The 20,222-nt window shown below is 48.1% G+C and overlaps 1 protein-coding gene across 4 annotated transcripts in view; it reads left to right on the top strand.

Moving 5' to 3' along the window:
• Positions 1–7,457: 7,457 nt before the first annotated feature.
• Positions 7,458–20,222, top strand: part of CHD7 (chromodomain helicase DNA binding protein 7) — a 181,491-nt gene continuing 168,726 nt past the window's right edge. For 3 of the 4 annotated variants that reach the window (XM_082601631.1, XM_082601630.1, XM_082601628.1), the window contains exon 1: positions 7,458–7,765. The gene's annotated coding sequence lies outside the window, so the exon portion shown is untranslated. Of the gene's footprint in view, positions 7,766–8,198; positions 8,452–20,222 lie in introns of those variants that run through there. The other variant, XM_082601629.1, reaches the window with a different exon arrangement.

Genomic DNA, 20,222 nt, shown 5'->3' with positions numbered 1-20,222 from the left:
CTCAACCACTGGGCCACCAGGGAAGCCCCATGTCCCATATTTAAACAAAGGACCCGTGACTGTGGCTACTTCATGACTCCAGGGAATAATGCAAGCTGATCTTACCTGGTCCCTGGGAACCCTGCTCGTTATGTGGCCTGGGTCTGGGTCTCCACAGGCGACAACGACTAGTGAACCTCGAAATTCTCCAGTCATACTCCTTTTCCCCAGGGTGGAACATCACTTAAGAAAGTTGCATAACAAGTTGGTGCCTCTACAGTCTCAGTTCAGGACTCAAGGACTCTCAGGACTCAGGGAGGGTCCTTTTACTTTCTTTTCACAGCTTCTTTCTTCCCCATGGAGACTGTTCCAAAAGTGAAACCCTTGCCTCAAATCTCTTGACCATTCATGAGCATTTCAATTTCAGTAGATGATTAACCACTGAATTAAGAAGAAAAACAGAAGCTATTATAAATGCATTTGCTTAACTTTCTGTCATCTCTCTCTACCCCAACCTACAAACTTATTGCCATTTTCACCAGCCTTTCTTTGATTAAAAAAAAACAGGTGTTGCTCTTCCCATCAATCATCAGCTGGACGTTTGTTCCTCCCGGTAGGCCTTACTGTCCTATCCCAGCTCCTGTCTCTTACTCTGAAGTAATGCATACCACCCTGATCTTTAAAAAAAACAAACAACAACAAAAAAAACCCGATTACTCTCTCTTTAATGTGAGTTCTCCTCTAGATACTACCCCGTCTTTTCTTCATTTCATAACCAACCTTCTGAGAAAAGCGTCTGGAATCTACATCTCCTGCCTACACTTCCTCAACGCCCATTCACTTTCTCTCCCCTCTGCGATTCAGTTTTTACCCTCAACGCTTGAAACTGGAAAGGTTAACAAAGACCAAGCCCCATGAACACTTTTTATTCCTTCCCTACCTGTTCTCTCTGTGACACTTGGCACTATTGCCCCTTCCCTTCTAGAAACTCTGCTGCCTTGATGTCTTACTCTTTCTTTCAGACAAATCTTCATACGTTTTCTCCAATGGCTTCTCTTTTGATGTCTCCCTTAAATATTTTTTCTGCCCATCTTGTAACATGTGTTTTACATGGATAAGTAATGGTCCCAGTGAATCACTCCCCTGGGCTCCCCCAGCGTTGAGATTGGGCTGCACCATGTGACTTGCTTCGGCCAGTGGAACATCAGCAAACATGAAGTCAGCAGAGGCTCGATAAGGCTTGTGACTTGGGGTTTGCCTTCTTGGGACACTCCTCAGAAACTTCCTTGTTTTCTGGATGACTAAGGTGAAAGACCAAGTGAAGAGAAAGAGAGGGAGAGAGAGAGAGAGAGAATGTCAACTACCCCAGGTTTTTCCAGCTGAGCCCAACTCCAGATAACCCATCACATAAATAATACCTTTTTGTTTTAAGCCACTAGGGTCTGGGATGGTTTGCTATACAATGATAAACAGCTGAGAAAACCTGGTATTTTAAAGATTCCTGTTGTCATCCTGCTTTCCTCCAATGTTGCATATTTTTCCAAACATCCGTTCCAATGGATTTAAGTACCATTCATACCTCATAATTCTTACACCTACATTTCTAAACCAGATCAATCTTCTAAGTTCCCATCTCTTACTTAACGGACATCCCCGTTTAAATATTCCACAGAGCACCTCTAATTCGCACACCGAAGCACTGTGTCGTTCTTCCACAAACTACATCCCGGTTCCGCTTATTCCTTATCTTGGATAATGATGCATCTACTTACCAGTCACTCAAGGAGGGAACTTAGACGTGAATCTTCATCTCCTCCCTTTCATCCACTTATCGACAATCAGTCATTCACCAAATCTTATCAAGTATGTCACCTAAATGTCTCTCACATTTATTCCTTTATCTCCATCACCTTGAATGCTGCCCTGGTCAAGGGCCCCATCATGTTATACTTTGACTATCACCAACGTCTACTCGTTGCCTCCCTGCTCTGAGGTGTGGCCGGGACATCCATATTTGTCCTGATCATTTTCTTGCTGACAATCACCTATGGAATAAGGTAAAGATATTCTGATATGCTACTAAACCCTTTCTGACCTGGCCCTACTTTTATTTCCATTCTCATTTTCCGCCCTTTCCCTGTGTACACTGTGCTCCGAGCCAAACTACTTGCAGTGCCGACACTAACCATCTGCCCCATGGATGTCTCAGGCGCTTTTCCTGCCTGGTGTACCTCCCCACCCCTGCCATCTGCACAGTCCTTGAAGACTCAGATTAAATGTCATATCCTCTGTGAAGCCTCCCCTGCCTCTCTGGGCAGAAGCAAAATGAGGCGCCTCTTCTTCTGAGCGACCAGGTACCCAGTAGTACCACGACTGTACACATTTTAATTGTAGTGACAGGCTTAAATGTCTGTCACCCCTAATAGATTCAGAGAGCTCCTCCAGGGCAGCGGTGGCTTCATTTTTCTTTTCACAGCACCCAGCACAGTGTGTGATCCACAGCAAGTGCTCAATAACTACTGAATGGATAAAACACTGTATTTTCCCACTTTTAATGTTTTGTAAAAGCATCTTATAATTGTCTAAGTTAGCACCATGAATTTCCACTTATCAGTCTAGAAATAGAGGTGAGAGAGTTTAGGTGTTGCTCGACATGACTTAGGAGAAGTCTGGTGGTAAGTCACGGAAGTTGGAGCCAGTACCTGAGGGGAGAAGAAGCCAATGCTTCCTTCCAGGTGGGCGGCAGGGTCATGTTGGAACCACCGCCCCCAGGGGCCCCAACAGTGCTCCTTCCAGACAGAGCGCCCCCTCCTCCACCACAGGGCGAAGTGGTCGTGCAGCGCTGCTTCGTCTGGAGCGTCTTGAGTCTGAACAATAACAGGAATACAGGATGTGGGTAACTTCTTTTATTTCTCCCCTTCTCTGGCCTCAGGAGCGCCTCCTCTCTGTTCTCCCTGCTTCTCGTTTCCCCCAGTCTGCCCCATCACGGAGATCTTTCAAAGTAAGGATCTGACTTGTGACTCTCTTGCTGAACTCTTCAGTGAGCCCCCAGTGCCTCTGGGGTGCAGTCAAGACCTCTCCTTGACCCTCTCTACTTCTCCAGTCTAATCTACTAACTCCCCACCCTGCCATTTGTGCGAGGGCTCTGGGCCACCTGGGGATGCCAAAGGACAAGGTATAGCCATTGCCCCCAAGTAGCTCACAACCCAGTGAGAAGATAAGACGGGAATGAATGAATGAATGATTTACTTATTTATTTCTTTAGGCCGTGCTGCGCGGCATGTGGGATCCTAGTTCCCCGACCAGGGATCAAACCCAGGCCCCCTGCATGTGAAGCACGGAGTCTTAACTACTGGCAGGGAAGTCCCAGGAATGAATTACAATTTAATGTAAACCAGTATTGATGGAGATGGGTGAACAAGAGGACAGCCAACCCACCCTGGGGGGTCAGTCAGAGAAGACTGAGCAGGAACCGCCCTCCATGTTCCACTCAGTATGGAACCACTTGCAATGACCCGTGCTCACTAGGCTTTGAAACAACTGGACCTCATGGTCATCTGTCCTGCTCTCTTTGTTCTGAGGAAATCCTCAAGCCTCCCTTCTTCTAGGAAGGCTGCTCTGCTGCCCCGGCAGCAAGAATCACTCCCTTCTTTCTGCTGCCAGCGAGCACGAGCTCCGCGTGAACAGGGAGCTAACTGTGTCCTCCAAGGCTAAGAGAGAGTCAGCCACATAGTAGGCATTCAATCAATGTTTGCTAAAACTTAGCTAACCATGCTGTCTTTGGGAGCCAGCAGTGGCCTGACTGTAGCCCTAGTGGCTTTCTTTTCACCTGATATCTTCACCTTTCCAGTCTGGACAGTTGCCTGCAAAGGCTGTAGCAACCGGGTCCATTACCAGTGGAATATGGAGGCTGAACTTCCATATCCAGCCGGATTCTTTCCCCCATGAAAACATCACCCAGGAAGGTTATGCTGTCCTTCCAGTGATGCAGGAAATGCTTTTCAGACTTCTCTTTTTGGTGCTTTCTTCAGCATTTATAGCCCTCTGAATAACTATAGTTTTATTTTTCTCTGTCTTTTCTTTCTTTTTCTTAATTTTATGGATTAAAAATACTTTGCTCAGAATTTATTACAAGTCAAATTTTTAAAACTTTGTGAATAGCTATCATGTATACTATTTACATTCTATATATTTTCAATGACAGTCCATCTTCATCATTTAAAGGCAAAATATACTGTCTGGAGCTTGCCAAAATCATTTGGACACAAATTTGGTAAATGATAAAGTAGAATAATATAGTTTTTAGTGGAAAAAAAGAAATTGGGCACTAAAGAGAGTTATTTTCTATGACTTGCAAATTGGTCCTGAACACAGTTTCAAGAGATGAGTTCCAAAAATACATCAAGTAAGTCCTCAGCACTGGAATTAGTGTAATTGATTAGTGTAGCTGATTTTAATGATTTGGAAGAACCGATAGGGAAGAGCAGATAGTTTTAAATTGAGGGTGTTCTAAAGTTCGGGTATTAGAGGTTGGTACATTATGACTACGTTTCCAAACAGAGACAAATATTTATTTGTCTAGGCGGTAATGCAGCCAAATTATAGGTCAGTTAGCGTTAGTCTCAGTTCTTGGAAGAGACTGTTTTCATTCATTTCATGGGGCCTAGAAAACCTTTTTTGTAACAGGCCAAGTTGTCTCTGGAATTTTTCTCAACAGCTTTCTGGGGGCAGCCACTTCTAGGCCCACCTCCAGGCCCCTTGTACCTTTCCACTGCCCTCTGGCTACAATGAACTCAAGCCTGTCCTATTCCCCAAGGGCTCAGACTCCAAAGTTACCATTTTCTCTCAGCACTAAATCAAAACTACCAACCAATTAGGCTGTACGCTCCCAGAGGGCAGAAACATTGCTCTGTTTTGTTCATTACTCTATCTCCAGCACCTAGAACAAGGCCTGGAACTTCTTAGACACTCAGTGTTGAATGAATGAATAAATGTCTAAATTTGTTAGTCCCAGCTATGTGTTGGGAGGAAAACAACCCATTGAACTAATTTATACTCATCTGTGAATGACCAGGAGTCCCTTATCTCTCCCTAAGGAATTTGCATACTCAAAGGGAAAGCTTGTGAATTCAAATTATTCTCAATGGGAAAACTTCAATAGTGAAGCAAATGGAGAGAGAAAACATTGGAGGCTAAAGGGTAGGGAGTGGGGATGGGGATGGGGAGGGGAGTTATGACTCAAGCAGGCCAGAGCCGCCTAGGAGTTTGCCCCTGAGGCCTTCCACTTTCCAAGGCCCCTCTAGCTCTGCACCTTTACCACTTCTGAAAGCTTAGAGACTCCTCCATCCTGTTGGACCCGTGGTGGGATGAGGAGGGAGATTAAACCAGGGAGGGGCTGCAGTTCTGTTGGTTTCCACCTTGAGCTTTGGCTGTACTATTTTACTATTTCTCATATGTCTCAAAGGGAGGTGTCCTCACTTTCTAGTTAGACAAGGGCACAGGGGGACCTCCTCAGACTCAATACTATTTGTTAATTAAAGGTTAACTAATATATTTTCACTTTATGTAGATGTCATTTTTTTTTAAGCTCGTAAATTGACTTGAAATATATGCACATCTGACAATGAGCAGGGTATATTGTAAAGGATAGAGATAATCCCTTTTATGCCACTTTTATGGGCTCTAATATGATCTGTTGCTAGTGATTTCTTTGCAGACATGTGTCCTGTCTTTAACCCCCATCCACCCAGCACACCCCAAAGCATCCCCAACATGCTTTCACTGAGAGACATAAACTTAATGGCAATGTAAACCTAACCTCGGAATTCTGATTCTTGGTTTATGAAATGGACTATAAAAAAGGTAGAAGTTGATTTTAGTGTTTCCTGTTTTTTTAACGTCAGAATTTTCTGTAGTGTCAACCTTCTTTCTGCTGTTTATTTGTAAATCCCTTGAATGAAACATTTACCTCTTTCAAAAGACCATTCAAATATATGATGAAAGAAAGCCCAAACCACGGCATTTCAATCAATGACAGTAAAATGTAACAAATATTTAGAAAATCATTGCTCACGTTAGGAAGTAAATGTGTTAGTGATTAAGTCTAGGATAATCAAGCTGAGGTATTGAAGAGTTGTAGTAGTAATGTAACAAAATAGTTTTGATTAACCTTTGGTTCAAGTAGAAGTATCGTGATAGTCTTAGCACTACAGACGCTGAATGAGGAGAGATTATATTTTGCATAGTTTTGCAATTTTCTGAGTGTCTTTTGGAGTCCAATAAGAGCAATTCGCTGTCCTCTGTATCTATTATAGGTCTATGTTTGGTTGATCTACGTTCCTTCCTTGATTTAAAAATAAACGTAATCTTTTACCTAATAAAATCACCTTAAAGTGTACAACAGTTGATGGTTTAAAAGAATTGTAACTGCTTGGTATCTGCACATAAAAGGTGCTTGATAAATGTTTGTTAGATCCAGTTCCTAAAAGGAAAATTGGTAAAAGAGAAATTTCTCCAGGTTTCATATTAATTTTGTACTGGGAAGGGAAATAGAATAAGAGGTTTGGGTAATTGAGGATAGGAGATCATACAAAAGTGCCATTTTGGCCAAAGAATGATTAAAACACTCTAGTCCTGACATGTTTAAAAATGGGCACACAACCTATTTCTTTGTTTCATAACCATCGCGCTCCCTCTCCCTTTTTTGGCATGGCAACAAATTCAACAAAATCAACGCCATCTAGTTAAACTTTTTGATTTAGTGGTGGGTCCGGCGGTCCTGTCAACGAGGAGCTTAAGACAAGCAACGTGGAGAGGCAGGAGAAATCTGAAATGGAACGTGCCCATTCTAAATAATTTCAGGTGGGAAAATCGTTCCAAGTTGACGGATAATTGCAGAAAGGACGTCCCAACCCCTTGAGCCGGGGCCGTCTGTCCGCGCAGCCTCGGAAGCCCCTCGCCGCGGCCGGGAGGACCGCCGCCGGCCGAGCCGCCGCTTCCTGCCCGCGGGCGGCGCACCCGGACCCCGGGAAGGTGCCGCTCGGGGAAACGTGGCACGGTCTCCAGCCCGCGTCCCGGGCGCTGCCGCGCGGCGGCCGAGCGCTCCAGCGAGCCGGGCCGGGAAGGCGGCGCGGCCACGCACCAGCCCGCGGGGAGAGCCGCCCGCAGCGCCGGCGCCCGCCCGGGGACGGGAAGTGGCGCCCCGCCCGCCCTCGCGGCCCGCGGCCCCGCAGCCCCGCGCCGCCCCCTTTCTCTCGGCCTCTCCCTCGGCCTCCACACCCGGGCCGAATTCTTGCATAAATTATGCCAGGCGCGCCTGACGTCAGGTGGCGGCGCGCGGGCGCGGGCGCGGCGAGGAGGGAGCCGGCGGCGGGCGCGCGCGGCCCCGCGGCCTCGGGCGCGCGCAGGCGTGCCGGGCGCGCGCAGGCGCTGGCGTGCTGGGGCCGCGGCGGCGGCGGCGGCGGCGACGGCGGCGGCGACGGCGGCGGCGGCGGCGGCGGCGGCGCGGGGGTTGAGCCGTGGTAGTGCGGACGCGCTCGTGCTCGGGAACTATCGGATTAAACTTGAATCGAGTGCAATTACACAAAGGAGCGCCGCTGAGGAGGCGACCCGGGGACCCGGAGACCCTGAAACTCGCCAGAGCCGCGTTCGCCCCCGGCCAACTCCGTGCCCGAGGACTCAACCCCCTGGCCGCGGCCGCCGAGCCAACTCCGGAGCCCGCTCTGCGTTTTGTTTTCCCCTCGGCACAGGGCAGCGGAGGAGCCCGCCCGCCCGCCCGCCCGACCCGGTAAGCGCGAGAGTTCGCCGGTCGCCCCCGGGAGGGGCGGCGGCGGCAGGAAATCGCTCCGGGCCGGGGCCGGGGCCGCGCGAGGAGTTGGGAGCGAGGAGTTGGGCGTGTGCGGGGCGAGGGGCTAGGGCGGGCGGGGGCCGGGGCCGGCGCTGGAGCGCAGCGCCGCCCGGGCCGTGTCGCCGGCGTCGCCGCCCGCGGGGCCCGAACCCGCGCCCGGAGCGCCGCCCGGCGACCCAACTTTTGCCTGCGTCCGCGGGGCCGGCGGCGGCGCGCGGTCCGGCCGAGGGTCACTTCCTCGCATGTAAATGGCTTTTTGTTGTGCTGCCGGCGTGGGGGGGGGGACGGGGGACAGGAGGGAGCGTGTCTGCGCGCGGGGGAGCGCGAGCGCGTTTCCTCCCGCCGGCGCCGAGCACGAGTTGCCGGCTCCATTCGAAAGAAAAAGGAAGGAGGAAAAGTTGGGCTGCAACTCCAGTGCGAGTGGGCGATGGGCGCGCGGGCGCGGGGCGGCTGAGCAGCGGAGGCGGCGGCTCGGGGACGGCGGCGACCCCCGCCTCCAGCCCCCGCCCCCCGCCCCGGACCGACCACGCCGCGCTCGCCGGGAGCGGCGGCCGCACCGGCGCGAACAAAGTGCGTCCCTCCTGGCGCGGCGGCGCCGGCCCGCGCGGGGACGGCCACCGGGCGAGGTGGGTCGGCGGCGAGGAAAGTGCGAGGGGCGCCGCGTGGGGCGGGGGCGGCGCGAACACGCGGCTCGGGGGGCGTCCCGAGCCCGGCCCGTGCCGGCCGCGGGCGCGGAGTTGCGAGCCCGGAGCCGGGGGCTCCCGGGGCTCCCCGGCGGCTCCCAGGTGCGCGAGGAGGAGAAGAAAGGGAGCGGGGTCGGGGCGAGCGCGGGGAGGCGCGGCGCGGAGGGGACCCCACCTTGCCGAGCTGGCCGGGCCAACGGCGGCGGCGGCTGCATAATAGCGACTTTAAGTCCCCGGAGGCAGCTCAGCTCCCCCATCCCCGAGCCCTCCGGGGGTCAACGCCGGGGGGGGGTGTCACCAGGTGGCCCCCGAGGTGGCCCGGGTGCGCTCTGCCCCCGCCGAGATCTGCCGTTCGGGGCGTGAACGGCCGAGGTGGCTGGAGGCCAGGCGGTCAGCGGGCAGAGGAAGGAGGGCGGTGGGGGACGCGTTGTTTGTTTGGTTGGCACCGGGGGTGCGGGGGCGCGGGCACCCGGAGGGCTGCGGTGCGGGGCGGTCGCGTCGGCGCGGGGCGAGCGCGGCCGGGGGGCGGGGGGAGGGCGGCGGATCCCGGGCGCGGGGGGGGCGGGGGGTCGGGAGGCTCCGGGGAAGGAGCCTGCCGGCCCCGAGCAGCCATCATTACCGAGCCGCCTTTCTCCGGATGGCTGTGCCTCGAGGAGCCCCGCGCCGTGGGAGCGCACCCCGAACTCGCGGCCGCCCGCCCGCCCGCCGGCTTTGTGAGCGCCCCCGTCGAGCGGACGCGCGGGGAGTGCTCCTGCTACCCGGCGGCCGGTTTTCCTGGAGGTCACTTTTAGGGACTGTTCACGCCTCGATTTTAAACTAGTTTTTTTCCCCCTCTTCCAAACAGACAATGGACAAAAGAAAAGTAGCAACCCACATGGAGAGTTTCCTTTTGAATTGCTAGAATTAGATACACTATCCAGCTCTCCACTTGCTAAGTATACTTTTTAGTTTCCCATTGTATATTATGTAGCCATCTATTTAAAGAACTTATCTTGAAATATGTTCATCCTCTGGGCTTGATTTCTGGGCTGTATTAAATATTTTAACTTATTTCTATAGGATTATGTGAAGGCCCTGATTTTTATTTTCTGAAAATTCTCATTTAAGCCGTCTTTGCAGTGGGCAGTACCTTTCAAAGAGGTTGAGTGTGTTTTCCCCCCAATTCTCTCCCGATAAGGGGAGGGGGGGAGTACTCACTAAAGGTAATAATCAAATAGAAAAACAACAACAAAAAACCACACAAAACTTCTCCTTATTTCCTCACAGATCTGGTCTAACGATGGCCAAAAAAAAAAAAAATCGTAGTGACTATGATCTTAGCAGCATGGGAACCTGATTTCTCCCAGTTATAATTCCGTTTAGATTGTAGCAGTGTGTAAGTAGTAGGTAATTTCTTATTTCAGAAATAACTTGAGCAGTGATTCTGCGAAGTTGAATCCGCCTCCCAGCCCCCAGAGTACATCTGTCGCGGAGTGTTTTTGTCTTGCTGTTGCACAACAGAAGCCCTCCAGTCTTTACCCTAAAATGGCAGCTTTCATTTGACTGGGGCCCATTCATTGACAATGATAATGAAGAGGCTGAAAGCTAGATGCTGGGGGCACCGAGCAGGACTGGGTTTGCCTTTCTAGGTGATAGTAAGTGGGAGACATTTTATGTCCTCCGGATTTGCTCACAAAAAGTTTGTTTTCCCTGAAAAATCTGTTCTGTGGAAAAAAGTTACAAGGTAAACAGAATTTGGAAGTGGAAAGCGACTTGCAGCAAATTTTAGAAACTAAGTTTTCTTGTTTTGCCAAATAGTGAAATTATGACATCCCCCCCACCCCGGCCATTTGGTAACCAGATAAAGGGACGTGATGGATTTTTGTGAGGCTTGTAACAGGTGAATTTCATCACCGTAATACTCAAGAATTGTTTTCTAGCACTATAGATTTTATTGTTTATAGTCTGTTGATATTTTCTATTTTTTTCCTCTGTGCAAGCCAGTAAATTGAAGCTTGATGAATTCTGTTCTAGGTTTTTCAGGATTCAAATGAGTTTCTTGATAAGAAATGAATAATTATAATAAAGGAACTGGTATGTGAGTTCCAAACTCTAATTATATTGGTTTAATCAGTGAAATTATTTTTAAGTCAATTTAAAAAATTGCTTCCTTTTCTGTGTCTTAATTTTGAAAGTCAGGATAGAGAAATATAGGTCATTTATAGGTGACGGTGATGGTTAAAAACTCAAACATTATTTTCCTCTTTTGAGGAAAAAACATAGCACTTTTTTTTTTTTCCAAGTTGAGAATACCTAAGTTGAGTTTAAAATAGCAGGTCTAGTAACTTAATTTTGAAGCAGTACTTTCGTAGATTCTCCTGTACTTGGTTTAGTTGTTAATCAGTTCGACTTATAGGACTATTTCCAAAACTTTTTTTCATGAGCGTCTTACTTTTATTGAGTTAAAATGAATACCACGGGGAGTACCTTTATAAAACTGTATCAAAGAAATGTTACAACTTTTTCTTCATATTACCTATTGTATAGTTTTTAAGCAGTAAGGTCAAAAGTAAAAGAATATTTTCGTCTATGAGAAAATACAGTCAGAGTGCTTCTACGTACATGCCGTGTAACCCGTAAGAGCAATTCCAGTGCCAAGTTTAGAGTAGTTATTTCAAACCTAGCCGAAGAGCATTTTATTCCCTGTGCTTAAGAAAGTGTCACCATCCATTTGGTTACTTTTGATTCAGCAGTCACTGGCAAGCTCTCGTGTGTAAAACGACAAGTCAGAGGCGGTGCTTTCCCTCACAGAGTTTACCATCTACTAGGAGAGCGCGTTCTGTAGGTAACCAAGTAGTCATATTTTAAATTTTAAGATCAGCTTTGGAGGTGGTAGTTATTGTCCATCTTTTATTATCCGTACATGGCCTTTCAGGTTTGATAGTAGTCACCATGGCCGTCTTATAGACATCTATAAATAAGGCATTGCAAGAATAAAAATGGTTAGTCAGGGCTGAGCAAAATATGTGGCTGCAAAAAAAATGACCCTTAAAATTTCAGCTTTGTAATCAAGTGATTTGCTTCCAGTATTCAGATGCTTTCTAGATGTAAACAAACCAGCACTTAGATAGATGTAGGTCACATAGCTAAATTCACTAAGGTGGATGGGGAAGGAACATCTGGGGTGATGATGGTGAGATGATGTCGGGAACATGATGGCCCTGTGTGACTCTTTAATTGTCTTGTTCATTCACACGGACACTTCTGTATATCTTTAAAAGAGTATTCTTTTTATGCCCTTTTAGAAATTCAGAATTTTGTATTGTTATATCTTATCAGGTTTCTAAAGCCATTATAGCTTTATCCGTTTGGGAGATAAAATTTTCCTTTTTCTCTGGAGATCTTTATTATTCGGTCCTAGTTTTTTTTTTTTTTTTTTTAAAGAAAACTTTGACATTCAAAGATGATGGATGATGTTAAAATATGAGAGAAATTGGGAGTAAATGATCACTTTTCTATTTCTATCACTTTTCTGTTTTTCTACCAAAAATATGAAGATGTAATGATTTATTTTAATTTGGGTATTACTCAGTTGGAGTTATGGCAAAAGCCCATAGCTGATTATGGTGGTAGTTAAGAGCTGGGATGGTAATTAAAAACATTAGTACCGTTCTTTTATATTTTACTTTTATCAATATATTAAAATCCTTAAATGAAACCACACCTGTGTGATAAAAATAATAAATAGAAACAGGAAATCATAATGATACTGTCAAGTAGAAATTCATCTTACAGTCATTAGTAAATCTTTGGATATTTAGAGCATGAGGACCTTGGAGAGCTAGTTGAACTTTCTCATTTTACAGATTAAGAAACTAAAGCCCAGAGGATTAATTAAAGGAGTTGTCTCTGGCTGGCCACCCAGTTACTGCAGGCAGAGCTGTCTTGGTCGTGGTTGTCTTCCTGGTGCCTAGCTGGGTGCTCATGCAGGGGAGTGCCGGGTTGGTCTTTGTTGGATGACTGAGCTGCTTCTGGAAGAGGCTAGCTCTCCCTCTCATGTTCTGACTCAAAAGTACCTTTTGGCTTAAGCATCCTATAGCCTATGCTAACATAGCTCTTAAGGGTGTTCTTAAGCCAACAGTATTGTATTTGTCTCTGTGTGGTGGTTTGGAGGGTTTTTTTGGGAGGGGGGAGCAGGGAGGTATGATTATCCATCTAGAGAAATGCAGAGAAAATTATTCTGAGATTTGATTATTGTTTTCATTATAGAAGCACGTATTCATTACCATAACTAGGTTCCAGCACCTTTTACTAATGTTAGATGACTGCAGACATGATTGTTTTCTCAGTGAAATATTTTTGGAGGTTTTTGTTTTCTTTTTATTTTGAAAAGTAAAAACTATTTTTTTAAAAAATAAAAATAATGTAGAATAGTAATGAAGAAGCACTACTTGGCAGTAAGGGGCTGATTGGCCCCTGGGCTTGTTTGTTTGTGGCCATGTGGCATCAAAGACACTCCCTTCAGTGGTCCTTTTGACCTTACGCCACTGCTGTAGGTGCCAGGCTTGGCTCTAGTGGCTAGTGACTGGGCTGTGATCAGTTTTCCTGTTTCACCTGTTTTCTTGTTCATCGGCTCAAGTATCTATTGGGTACCTGCTACCTAAAAGGCGCTGCGCTATGCCTGAGTTAGGAATACAGTGGTGCCAGGAGAAGATGTGAAAGACCCACGTGAAAAATAGAGCCACCGCAACGTCATAGGTGCTGGGCGGCGGACTGGGAGGAAGGAGAGGCACTTGTTAGGAGTGGTTTCAGCGCTGCCGTCCAAGTGGTGGTAGGAGAAGGGGGCAGTGCTAGCCCACCTGGAGGGAGGCAGCGTGTCTGAGGCCCACAGAGAGCAGCTAGATGACACGCAAGAGGCGGGCACAGGCCAGCTTGGGCGGGGCTTACATGGAATTTGGGATTTCAAAAAAAGCAGCAGAGCCACTGGTGAGTGTTAAGCAGGGCTTGACGTGAGCAGGCTTGTGTTTTGAAGACTGGATTGGTGGGTGGGGCAGCGGAGAGAGAATAGGCTGGGAGCCTCGTCCTGCCTGCTGTTGCTGTGGTCCATGGGGTAGGGAAGGACCAGTGGTTTGGGCTAGACTGGTGGCCGTGGAGATGGAGAAGTGGACAGGTTGGAGAAGTATTTAGGAGGCTCCATGAATCGTACTTGAAGACAGATTTGTTCTCAGGGAGAGGAGGGTGTCAGGGAGTGTAGGTTTCTAGTGTATTCCCTGCGTGGCCGGCTGGCTGGCGATGCTGCTCACGGAGGCGGGGAGCACCTGACGAGCACCAGGTCTGAGGAGGAAGTTCATGAACTCCTGAAGCATGTGACTGAGGTGGCCGATAACAGACCGTGAAACTCTTGCTTCAGCCTGCTTCCCATTGCTAGCGGCATTCTAAAACTTTCCAAAATAGTCTGCCAGCTTCCCCCCAAAGATGTCGGTGTATGGCGAACCCACCAAGGATTGCTGGTGGGTCAATGGAAGGGGAGAGAAGAGGGAAACTTCGTTATCTACCTTGATATGTGGCACTTTGTTTCTTACTTGCTTTAATAGGACTCCGCTTGCTCGTACAAACAAGAGGACCCTCCAGTGAGCGGACTTTGCCACATTTTGTTCTTGTGTACCTCCACATTCTGGAGGCCGCTTTCTGTTGCTATTTATGTATTGGGACAAGGTCCTTGGACTCCCAGAAGATAGCTGGTGGGTCCCACTGTGCTCCCCATGGAGGAAACTGGTCGCATTTTAGGAGCCGGTTGTGGCCAAACATGGGTGTGGTAGAAATGAATAGATTACTTAAATAATTGTGGAGGGAAATACCATCCTCGGTCAGAACACTTACCTGTTTTTTGGGGGAAGTATGTATAAACTAGCTTAATATATCTTAAAAGTCACTTTATTCAGTTATTATAAAAAGTGGATGATAGAGCGTGATTGGTCGCAAATGAGAGATGCTGATTGATAAATCCAGAAAAGCTTCCAAGTTGCTGACTTTAATATTATATGAGAAAAAGTATGAAAACCCTGAACACTTATTTGTTTGTTTGTTTGTTTGTTTAAGAATAAACAGTCAATTTTATTGGGCTCAGACTAAGAATCCATGGGTCTTGAGGACCTCTGTGAATTTGTCAATTTTCTTCTCTATGTGCTTTTCGGCCTGCTTCCGCAGCCTCATGAGCTGCTTCTTTTTCCAGTAGTGGATCTTGGCCTTCTCCTTTCTCTTCTCCTCCAGTGTAGCCGTTACTGCCTGGTACTTCCAGCCAACCTCATGAGCCAGGCGTGCTAGGTAGGCAAACTGCGGGGGAGAGGGAGAAACGAAGCTGTAAGAAAACGAGTCCAGGGTGACTAGGGGAGGGGCGTTGACATCCTGTCCTAGAGGATCCCAGTCCAGCCATACAACTTTTCAGCAAGCCTTCACTCAAGAGACACAGCCACCCCTGGCAGGGCTCTCTGCTCCTCCTGGCATCAGCTGAGCCATTGGCATTATCGGCACTGCCCACGGTGGCATCCACAGACCATCGTGAGAAAAAGCCATCGTCTGCTGAACACTTATCTTGAAACAGTGTTTTTGTTTGTTTGTTTTGTTTTTTGTTTCTGCCAGTTTGTATAGTAATGATGTTACCCGTTTATTTATTTTTAAATTTTTTAAAAAAATTTATTTCTTTTTGGCTGCATTGGGTCTTTGTTGCTGCACGTGGGCTTTCTCTAGCTGCAGCGAGTGGGGGCTACTCTTCGTTGCGGTGCGTGGGCTTCTCATTGCGGTGGCTTCTCTTGTTGCGGAGCACGGGCTCTAGGTGCGCGGGCTTCAGTAGTTGTGGCTCGAGGGCTCAGTAGTTGTGGCTCGCAGGCTCTAGGGTGCGGCCTCTCGTGCACGGGCTCAGTAGTTGTGGCGCGTGGGCTTAGTTGCTCCGCAGCCTGTGGGATCTTCCCGGACCAGGGCTCGAACCCGTGTTCCCTGCATTGGCAGGCAGATTCTTAATCACTGCGCCACCAGGGAAGCCCTACCCGTTTATTTTTATTATAGGTCAGACATTGATCTTCGTGTGCAGGGAGATCCTTCCTGGGACTCGCTGTCTTTGGTTGGGGCTCTATTTCAAAGGTGCTCTGTATGACATTGGTCCTCATAGGCCTTTTTGGTGCCATTGTGACTTGATCAAGTCCACCAGGGCCCTCCGTGACTTCCTCAGGGTGGGCACGATTGTGTGGCTTTGCAGATTTTTCAGGGGCTTACGTTAGCTGTGGGGGTGTGCCACCTCTGAAGGTTCTACTCTCACTTCTGGTGGTTTTGAGGGATTATTTGGATATGTTTAAAATTTAGGGGTAGTAATGTTGCCATGTGGTGACATAGTAGAAAAGCTGGGCTTTTCTGTCCACACTTTCTCTTTTTGTGCCTACTGTACTCATGGGGGGCCATACATCTTGGGATATCTTGACCCCTAAGCCAATCGGGTTCCATGCCTTTCACCCTAATGCCCTTCCTCTCCCACGGAGATGAGGAGAGGAGTTGTTCCTGTGGAGGTTTTATTCCGTGGTGGCCGAGAACTTGAGTTGTGGCGTCAGGAGGATCGGCTAGTGAATCAAAAAAATAGGAACAATAATACTCTCAACCAGCCAGGGTTACTAACAGCAGAAGATTGCATGAGGTGTTCCACCTAAAGCACTTGGTATAGCGTAAAGCATATTTATTGTGTAGTTACTAGTATCATTAGCTAACTGGTAGTCATTGAACTTATCAAACCATGTGTCTTGGTTTTAATTTAAAAAGTCCCCGGATCGGGCTTCCCTGGTGGCACAGTGGTTGAGAGTCCGCCTGCCAATGCAGGGGACACGGGTTCGCGCCCCGGTGCGGGAAGATCCCACATGCCGCGGAGCGGCTGGGCCCGTGAGCCATGGCCGCTGAGCCTGCGCGTCCGGAGCCTGTGCTCCGCAACGGGAGAGGCCGCAGCGGTGAGAGGCCCGTGTACCGCAAAAAAAAAAAAAGTCCCCGGATCCTAAATCATGACTGGCCAAGCACGAGAGGCCTGCAGTGGATCCTGGCTGCACGGTTTTCACCTTTCCTCAGAATTCGACATCAGAATTAACATGGGAGTGCGCCTGTATCCAGGCACACACCTAGATGTTATTCACCTGGTCCTCTCATTGGCTACGCAGAGGGGGCTCGGATACCCCAGACACTAGAAATGGTACATTTGAAGGAGCAGTTGCTCTCTGGCTACGGAGCTACCCATCTGCTGGCTGAGCTGGGGCTGTCTCACCAGGGAACCCGGCAGTCCTTGTTTTCCCCAAACCTGCAGCAAACCTGCAGCTCTCCAAAGTCGGTGGGAGATGTTAGCCTGGGTAAACAGTGGTGGGCATATTCCATGCGTTCTGGAGCATTAGAACCTTCCAGTATAGACTGGAGAGGTACACGGTGTTCTCAAAATCTGTAACTCTAGGTCCTCAAGTCTCTGAACCTTGGGGCCGGTCCTTCTCCCCCAAATTCTGTGCCTTGCTTAAGGAACAGACAAGAAGCTATCTAAAATGGGTAGATTTGGGATGGGGTCTGGGATAGGAGACCCTCTGCCTCTGGAAAGGTGAGACTCTGGGGCAGCTTCCTTGGAATCCCGCTGCTCTCCAGATTGGCACGACAGCGGGAGAGATGGAACGTAGACAGCTTTTGTTTTGTTTTATCCTATTTTATTTTCACTGAAAAGAGACTCTAAAGGGAAAATGAAATGGGGCAGAGTAGAAACAGTTGACAGACATGAGCCTGTGGAAGTTCCCCGTATTCTCCCGTCCTTACTGCAAGGTTGAAAAATTGGAAAAGCTGCTGTTGCCTTTTAAAAAAAAAAAAAAAAAAAAAATTTATTTATTTAATTTTACTTTTGGCTGCATTGGGTCTTTGTTGCTGTGCGGGCTTTCTCTAGTTGTGGCAAGCGGGGGCTACTCATTACTGTGGTGTGTGGGCTTCAGTAGTTGTAGCACACGGGCTCAGTAGTTGTGGCTTGCGGGTCTGTGGCATGAGGGATCTTCCCGGAACAGGGCTCGAACCCATTTCTTTTTTCTTTTCTTTTCTTTTCTTTTTTTTTTTTTTTTGCGGTACGCAGGCCTCTCACCGTTGTGGCCTCTCCCGTTGCGGAGCACAGGCTCCGGACGCGCAGGCTCTGCGGCCATGGCTCACGGGCCCAGCCGCTCCGCGGCACGTGGGATCTTCCTGGACTGGGGCATGAACCCGTGTCCCCTGCATCAGCAGGTGGACTCTCAACCACTGCGCCACCAGGGAAGCCCTCAAACCCATTTCTTGAATAACATTGACTCTAAGGGCTTGATCTCAGTAGCTACCATGTGCGGAGCGTAGCCTATATTTGAGTTTGCATTTTGCTAACCTGTTTACTTAGGTGAACTGTTGGTCCCTGACTACCAAAGTAGGATTAATCACATCGCTGAGGTAGGAGCAATAATTGCCATTTTGTAGGTGAGGATATGGAGTTTTAGAGATTGTTTAATAAATTTGCCCAAGAATACGGCTATTAATGGTGGAGTTGGGACTCAAATCAGGACAGGCTTATTTAAGACCATGTAGCATTAACCTCTCTGCAGAAATTGCTTTGGAGGGTCCCATCAGAATGACCTTGGCCTTAGAAGGACAGGAGCAGCATCTATCAAGACTTACACACCTGTGCTTTCAAGGCCCGCCTCTGGGAGTGACATGGAAGGGCCCAGAGCAGCCCATGAGTGCATTAGAGTCAGGGAGGCTTCTTTTCCTCACAAGTCATACCTTATCAATTGCGAACACTTTCTACCTAAAAGACACTTATTGTAAGACTTACTAGTCTTCTACCCTGTTTTTGTTTATCAGTCCAAGACGTGGCCAACATCAGAGTATTCAGCTTGCTACAGAATTGGCTGTCCTCAAAGTTTCTTTCCAGTGTTTATCCAAGATGTATTAACTCATGGAGCATCTTTTTCTCACTGCAGAGGACTTGAGTTGCTCAGGAAAGAAGACGGGATGTTCCCTAAGCTCCCAGCCATAGCACTCGCTCTTGGTAAATACTTAATCTAGTCGACAGCCAGCCTCCAGGAAGTGCTTGCGCACTGCTCCTGCTCACACGCAGGACGACGGGCCGTCCCTGCAGCTGCACGCTGCGTGGCGTCAGTAGGTCTCACATTCAGATGTATAAAGCAGTAGGTAGGCTTACATGTTATAGGGTGGATGTGTGTTCCTTTTTCAGGGGATTAAAAAAACAAAACCCAAAACAATAGTATCCCAAATCCTAATACTCCTTTGCGTCTTAGAACTATTCTATGGTGACATATCTAGATTCTGTATATGTTTATGGGTTTTAGTCCTTCACAACTGAACAAACAGTCGTCCAGCTTGAGTACAGTAAATCTCTCGTTAAAACTTGAAGTTTTGCTAGTTTTGGTGCACTTGAAATTTTAACTTTTTTTTGATTGTGTTAAGTTTCAGAGAGCTAGGTTTATCACCAGAATTAGCAGTTTAAGTTTTCCATTTTCCCTTCTCATTAAAAAACAAAAAATAAAAATCCGAGCTGGTGTTTGAAGCAAAGTTCAAGTTGATAGGGAACCTTGTGGCTGCTGTGGGCTGTTGAGAACCCTTTCGTTTAGCTGCTGGGGTCGAGCAAGATAAAGAGAGAACCCTGTCTCATGTGCTGTCAGATACTTAGTAGGGATGCAATAAAATGATGCAATCAGGTAATTTCCCACATGGTTCAGCCCATGGGTGGTGACACGACTGTACCTGAATTGCGGGAAGGCAGGCGGTGTCACTGTGGAGTACCTGGGAAACGTGGTGTTTGTCTTGGTGTGAACGAAAGGTGATGTACTGCCCGAGGATCTGCACAGAAGCCCAGCTTTTGCTGGTGGATTGGTGACATAGGGGACCGACTGTCAGTCGCTTGTTGTAGCTCAGGCTCTTCAGAACTTGAAGAAATGCCCACATAGGGACTTCCCTGGTGGCGCAGCGGTTAAGAATCCGCCTGTCAGTGCAGGGGACACAGGTTCCAGCCCTGGTCCTGGAAGATCCCACATGCCGCGGAGCAACTAAGCCTGTGCACCACAACTACTGAGTCTGCGCTCTAGAGCCCGTGAGCCACAACTACTGAGCCCATGTGCCGCAACTACTGAAGCCCACACACCTAGAGCCGTGCTCTGCAACAAGAGAAGCCACTGCAGTGAGAAGCCCGTGCACCGCAAAGAAGAGTAGCCCCTGCTCGCCACAACTAGAGAAAGCCTGCGCGCAGCAACGAAGACCCAATGCAGCCAAAAATAAATAAATAAAGAAAGAAAGAAAAAAAAAAAGAAATGCCCACATCATCAGCATTATCCTTTATGGATCACTACCACCATAATAACAACATTCAGAATAATAATATCTTCACTTGGCAAACCTGAAAATGACTCGACTACCTGTACCTCTTCTAAAAAAGACTGCTTGAGCCAGCTGTTGAATTTAGTAAGTGATCTGATTTGCTTTACCTGCCAGCTCCAGGCTAGAGGTAAGAAAACGGGTCTTTTTATTCAGAGCATTACAGCATTAATTTATATCCTTATGAAATTTTCTTGTGTTTATCTCTTACTTCCAATATTCTGTTTTGTGAAAGGAACCCCAGCTTTCCCTTTTCGCACTGTTTTGAGATCATTGCATAGAAAGTGCTGGTCCTTCATTCCTGGGCAGAAAAGCTAACGGTATGTAGT

The sequence above is a fragment of the Mesoplodon mirus genome (genome assembly GCF_964341445.2).
Source record: "Mesoplodon mirus genome assembly, chromosome: 16".
In the NCBI taxonomy this organism is placed as follows: Eukaryota; Metazoa; Chordata; class Mammalia; order Artiodactyla; family Ziphiidae; genus Mesoplodon; species Mesoplodon mirus.
The sequence above is the reverse complement of the archived record's forward strand: the minus strand, read 5'-3'. Positions and strand labels throughout refer to the sequence as shown.